The sequence below is a fragment of the Lampetra fluviatilis genome, chromosome 44, assembly GCF_964198595.1.
Source record: "Lampetra fluviatilis chromosome 44, kcLamFluv1.1, whole genome shotgun sequence".
Lineage (NCBI taxonomy): Eukaryota > Metazoa > Chordata > Hyperoartia > Petromyzontiformes > Petromyzontidae > Lampetra > Lampetra fluviatilis.
This window is the reverse complement of record NC_136318.1, coordinates 3,243,404-3,250,557: the sequence shown is the minus strand read 5'-3', so window position 1 is coordinate 3,250,557 and position 7,154 is coordinate 3,243,404.

Sequence of the window (7,154 nt, the reverse complement as noted above, 5' to 3'; positions counted from 1 at the left end):
GGTGGGAGAGATGGGATGGGAGAGTTGAGGTGGGATGGGAGAGGTGGTTGTCGGAGCGAGGGCGCTGAAAGTTGCTGACAACTCTCGAGATCATCTTCGAGCGACGGCGATGGGGAGGTTGGGGGAGCGTCAGGATTGAGTAGGGGGGGGGGGGGGGCACAGTGGGCAAGGGCTGAGGGTTGCCACCTGTCCGGGAGTCGTGAGATCTGTTTGGAGTTGAGTTGTTACGATGTCACGATGCACCGTTTTCCGCACAGTTCTGCCAAGAGACCGAGCGCTGCGCGGGGGAATCTGTCCCGGGTTCGGTCTGCGGTGGGAGAGGGGTTGCGACCCGAAGCGTCGTGGGGACAGGCGAGAGATGAGAGAGTGGAGTTGAGAGTTCAGGGTGGTGGAATTGGTACCAGTCGCTTCCGAGATTCTCTTCTGTATGTACCGCACGTTGGACTTCTTTCGCGCCGTACGTAGCCAACCGTGCTAATCGGAGGTGCGGGGGAAGTACAACGGACATGACTCCATGTGACACGGGGATTTGACGAGAGGAGGAGAATGTGGGAGACGGTGGGTGGGTGGAAGTGTGGAAGAGAGACACATTGGGGTGCAGGATCGTCGCTGGCCACCCGAGAAAACCTCCGTAGCAGCGGCATTGTTGTGTGACCTCGTCATCGTTCTGTGACCTCGTCGACGTTCTGTGACCTCGTCATCGTTCTGTGACCTCGTCGACGTTCTGTGACCTCGTCATCGTTCTGTGACCTCGTCGACGTTCTGTGACCTCGTCATCGTTCTGCGACCTCGTCGACGTTCTGTGACCTCGTCATCGTTCCGTGACCTCGTCGGCGGAGCGGACTTGCGGCTTGCCACGCTTCGTGCGGTTGCAAGTCGCGTCGCGTCGAGTAGCGAGCGAGCACCCGGTTTTCCTCCGTGGCACCTGGCACACGCCTCCCTCGCACCCGGTGGGGTCACGCGCAGAGGGAAGCGGGTCAAACATCTTGATGGCAAGGGCCCTCTCCCGCAAAACACGTTGGTCTCTCAGACTCGGTAAAGCTTTGTTTTGTGTAAGTTAGAAGGAAGCAAACACGATTTACCATTTCTTTTTTTCAGATTACGAGACGTACCTTTTATTTTAGCCCTGCTCCAAATCAGCCCAAAGTTAGGGCACGTAAAAGAAAAATCCAAAAGACTTTGTCAGTAACACACACACACAGGCCTGAACACACACACACAGGCCTGAACACACACACACACAGGCCTGAACACACACACACAGGCCTGAATAACACACACCACACACAGGCCTTAATAACACACCCACACACAGACCTGAACACACACACAGGCCTGAATAACACACACACACACAGGCCTGAATAACACACACACACCTGAACACACACACAGAGACCTGAATAACACACACAGACCTGAAAAACACACACACACACAGGCCTGAACACACACACACAGACCTGAATAACACACACACACACAGGCCTGAACACACACACACAGACCTGAATAACACACACACACAGACCTGAATAACACACACACACAGACCTGAATAACACACATACACACAGACCTGAATACACACATACACAGAGACCTGAACACACACACACAGACCTGAATAACACACACAGACCTGAACACACACACACATAGGCCTGAACACACACACACAGGCCTGAATAACACACACACAGACCTGAACACACACACAGAGACCTGAATAACACACACACATACCTGAATAACACACACACACACAGACCTGAACACACACACACAGACCTGAATAACACACACACAGGCCTGAATAACACACACATACAGATACCTGAATAACACACACACACACATGCCTGAATAACACACACACACAGGCCTTAAACTGAGATAAGCAGCTTTCTTTCAGTAGCGAACTGGCTATCACAAATGATAGCTCAACGAAGGGGGCTGACCGTGTGGAAATGCAGAGCAGCAGCAGCCAATTTCTCTAAATGCCGTGACGTTGATTCGAAATGGGGAGGGAAAACACCTGAGACTCCGGAGAAAAATCCACGCGACCACGGGGAGAGAGACATGCCTTGATAATACACACACACAGACTTTAACAACACACGCACATGGCTTAATAACGCACACAGGTCTTAAAGGGAGAAATGTCGACGTTTCAGGCAGGAGACCTTCTTCACACCAAAGGTTCTGGGTCCGTCTTACCTTCCAGAGCGTCTCGTAAACCAGAGGAATACGGTAACTTGTTTGAGATATTATTCTGTTGCAAAGTCGACTTGAGTATGCTAACATCGCCTAAGCGTTTTAGCATTAACAGAAGTAGTGATATAAGAAATAAACTATCTAGTGGTTTCGTTTTAACTTGATTATTAAGTGGCTGGCTGCTTGTACAACAGTTATAAAAAATAAATATATATACAAACATGCATTATTATGATTACTACTATACATATATGTTAAACGTAACACCATTTTCTTTTCTTTTTCATGAGATCATTATTGATGACGAAGTGGTCCTCTCTGGAAAACAAAAAACTTCCTCTGGGACTTCTCTCCCTGGTCCACTCGTGTGTCCATCGCTGGTCCACTCGCGCGCCCATCGCTGGTCAACTCTGGAACTCATTTCTCCCTGTTCTGCTTTCTCAATCTGTAGATTTTTTTTGTTTTAACCCAATCCCCCAACCGAACTTCTCAAGTCTTGTTTCACACCAACATTGAGAAACCGGGTGGTGTCGTTACCTTTAGTCCACGACAGAAATAAATAAATAAAATGCCGACCAGAGGGTTGACACTGCTTCTTGCTTTGATCCTCACACTGACACCTGTACTCACCACTGTTGCTCGTTCACAAGCTGATCAATTGTCCCTGCGGTGTCTCGGTTTATTATTATTCTAAATTATTTTATACAACAATTGCAAAGCACAGGACCCAAGGCTCACTATGCCAAGCGGTCAGAGAAAAAAAAAACACCAAACCAGCCTCATCCAAGTTGCACGAGACGACATTTAACACGTTTATTGAAATGAGAAGAGGGTGGAAGAGCTTGGAGAAAAAGAGACGGCGGAGCGGTGCGAGCGAAAGAAGCAGAACAAGAAGTCAGGTGACCTGCAGTGTGGTGAGTGATGCCACCTGCAGTGTGGTGAGTGTTGGTGAGACCTGCAGTGTGGTGAGTGTTGGTGAGACTCACAGTGTGGTGAGTGTTGGTGAGACCTGCAGTGTGGTGAGTGTTGGTGAGACTCACAGTGTGGTGAGTGTTGGTGAGACTCACAGTGTGGTGAGTGTTGGTGAGACCTGCAGTGTGGTGAGTGTTGGTGTGACCTGCAGTGTGGTGAGTGTTGGTGAGACCTGCAGTGTGGTGAGTGTTGGTGTGACCTGCAGTGTGGTGAGTGTTGGTGAGACCTGCAGTGTGGTGAGTGTTGGTGAGACTCACAGTGTGGTGAGTGTTGGTGAGACCTGCAGTGTGGTGAGTGTTGGTGAGACTCACAGTGTGGTGAGTGTTGGTGTGACCTGCAGTGTGGTGAGTGTTGGTGAGACTCACAGTGTGGTGAGTGTTGGTGAGACCTGCAGTGTGGTGAGTGTTGGTGTGACCTGCAGTGTGGTGAGTGTTGGTGTGACCTGCAGTGTGGTGAGTGTTGGTGAGACCTGCAATGTGGTGAGTGTTGGTGAGACTCACAGTGTGGTGAGTGTTGGTGAGACCTGCAGTGTGGTGAGTGTTGGTGAGACTCACAGTGTGGTGAGTGTTGGTGAGACTCACAGTGTGGTGAGTGTTGGTGAGACCTGCAGTGTGGTGAGTGTTGGTGAGACTCACAGTGTGGTGAGTGTTGGTGAGACTCACAGTGTGGTGAGTGTTGGTGAGACCTGCAGTGTGGTGAGTGTTGGTGAGACTCACAGTGTGGTGACTGTTGGTGAGACCTGCAGTGTGGTGAGTGTTGGTGAGACCTGCAGTGTGGTGAGTGTTGGTGAGATCTGCAGTGTGGTGAGTGTTGGTGAGACTCACAGTGTGGTGAGTGTTGGTGAGACCTGCAGTGTGGTGAGTGTTGGTGAGACTCACAGTGTGGTGAGTGTTGGTGAGACCTGCAGTGTGGTGAGTGTTGGTGAGACCTGCAGTGTGGTGAGTGTTGGTGAGACCTGCAGTGTGGTGAGTGTTGGTGAGACCTGCAGTGTGGTGAGTGTTGGTGAGACTCACAGTGTGGTGAGTGTTGGTGAGACCTGCAGTGTGGTGAGTGTTGGTGTGACCTGCAGTGTGGTGAGTGTTGGTGAGACCTGCAGTGTGGTGAGTGTTGGTGAGACCTGCAGTGTGGTGAGTGTTGGTGAGACTCACAGTGTGGTGAGTGTTGGTGAGACTCACAGTGTGGTGAGTGTTGGTGAGACCTGCAGTGTGGTGAGTGTTGGTGAGACTCACAGTGTGGTGAGTGTTGGTGAGACTCACAGTGTGGTGAGTGTTGGTGAGACCTGCAGTGTGGTGAGTGTTGGTGAGACTCACAGTGTGGTGAGTGTTGGTGAGACCTGCAGTGTGGTGAGTGTTGGTGAGACTCACAGTGTGGTGAGTGTTGGTGAGACTCACAGTGTGGTGAGTGTTGGTGAGACCTGCAGTGTGGTGAGTGTTGGTGAGACCTGCAGTGTGGTGAGTGTTGGTGAGACCTGCAGTGTGGTGAGTGTTGGTGAAACTCACAGTGTGGTGAGTGTTGGTGAGACCTGCAGTGTGGTGAGTGTTGGTGTGACCTGCAGTGTGGTGAGTGTTGGTGAGACTCACAGTGTGGTGAGTGTTGGTGAGACCTGCAGTGTGGTGAGTGTTGGTGAGACCTGCAGTGTGGTGAGTGTTGGTGTGACCTGCAGTGTGGTGAGTGATGCCACCTGCAGTGTGGTGAGTGTTGGTGTGACCTGCAGTGTGGTGAGTGTTGGTGAGACTCACAGTGTGGTGAGTGTTGGTGAGACCTGCAGTGTGGTGAGTGTTGGTGAGACCTGCAGTGTGGTGAGTGTTGGTGAGACTCACAGTGTGGTGAGTGTTGGTGAGACCTGCAGTGTGGTGAGTGTTGGTGAGACTCACAGTGTGGTGAGTGTTGGTGAGACTCACAGTGTGGTGAGTGTTGGTGAGACTCACAGTGTGGTGAGTGTTGGTGAGACCTGCAGTGTGGTGAGTGTTGGTGTGACCTGCAGTGTGGTGAGTGTTGGTGTGACCTGCAGTGTGGTGAATGTTGGTGAGACCTGCAGTGTGGTGAGTGTTGGTGTGACCTGCAGTGTGGTGAATGTTGGTGAGACCTGCAGTGTGGTGAGTGTTGGTGTGACCTGCAGTGTGGTGATTGTTGGTGAGACCTGCAGTGTGGTGAATGTTGGTGAGACCTGCAGTGTGGTGAGTGTTGGTGTGACCTGCAGTGGGCCGAGCACTCAGCATGGATGGAGGAACAACTGAGTGACGTTCACAGCGACAGCAGCCATCATAGTAGCAATAGATGAGCGACAAGGAGGAGACTGACTGAGCGTGTGACCGCAGTGGACCAGCGAGTTCTGGATATTTCAATATTCGAGCGAGCAGAACAATACGATGACTTCCCATTGATTTCACTGGTCAACACACTTTTTCTGGCATAAGGTATTCCAACGGGTTTAAGGTAATTTTGGGGTGCTGATTCCAAATCTGACATCAGTTTTTGTCTATCACATCAGGTTTTTGAGATATCAAATATAGCATTTTCAATATAAACTGCTGAAGAAAAAGATTAAATAAATGTGGATATCTACATAAAATTATATTATAAACACACTATCCTAAAAATACAGCACCATATTTTAACACTAAAGCAGTCACTGACTCGCAATAACCTGTAATCATAAGTGACAGAGTTAATTTCGGGTAAAATCAATGAAAATGGGGTATGCCGATGGCATAAAATGAGATGTGATAGAGCAAATCTGAGATCAGATTTAGAATCAGCACCCTGAAATTAGTCTAAAACAGCTGCAAAAGTCCAGGCCAGAATTTTTTTTATTTTTTGTTGACCAGTGTTTGTTACCGCTGCTGAATGGAAGGCATTTCAAAGGGCGAGAGGGAGAGAGGGAGAGTCAACCACTTTTCGGAGCCACGGCCAAAGAAGCGTGCCGAGTCTTCCGGCAACACTCGCCGAGACTCGCTGGGCCAACGGAACCTCACCGCCTGCAAGCGACAAAGTCTCGCTTCGCAAAAAATGCTGAAATCGGCCAATGTCGCTTTAAAAATTTTTTTAAAACTCGATTTTGGATTTTAAAAAATTTAGGTTACTCAAACGTATTTTAACCCCCCATTTCCCCCCCCTCCCTACCCCTCCCGCCACAAATATCTTTGACTTCGTAATTGTTTGTGTGTGTTCCACCCTCTCCCTGCGCGCGCATTATGCTCAGACACACCACACACACACAACACACACCACACACACACACCACACACACACACCACACACACACCACACACACACACCACACACACACACCACACACACAACAAACACCACACACACACACCACACACACACACCACACACACACACTACACACACACACCACACACACACACCACACACACACATCACACACACACAACACACACCACACACACACACCACACACACACACCACACACACCACACACACACACCACACACACACACCACACACACACACCACACACACACAACACACACACACACCACACACACACACCACACACACACACCACACACACACACCACACACACACACCACACACACACACCACACACACACACCACACACACACACCACACACCACACACCACACACACACACCACACACACACACCACACACACACACCACACACACAACACACACACCACACACACACACCACACACACACACCACACACACACACCACACACACAACACACACACCACACACACACACCACACACCACACACACACACCCCACACACACCACACACACACCACACACACACACCACACACACACACACCACACACACAACACACACACCACACACACACACCACACCACACACACACCACACACACCACACACACCACACACACACACCACACACACCACACACACACACCACACACACACACCACACACACACACCACACACACACAACACACAAAAAG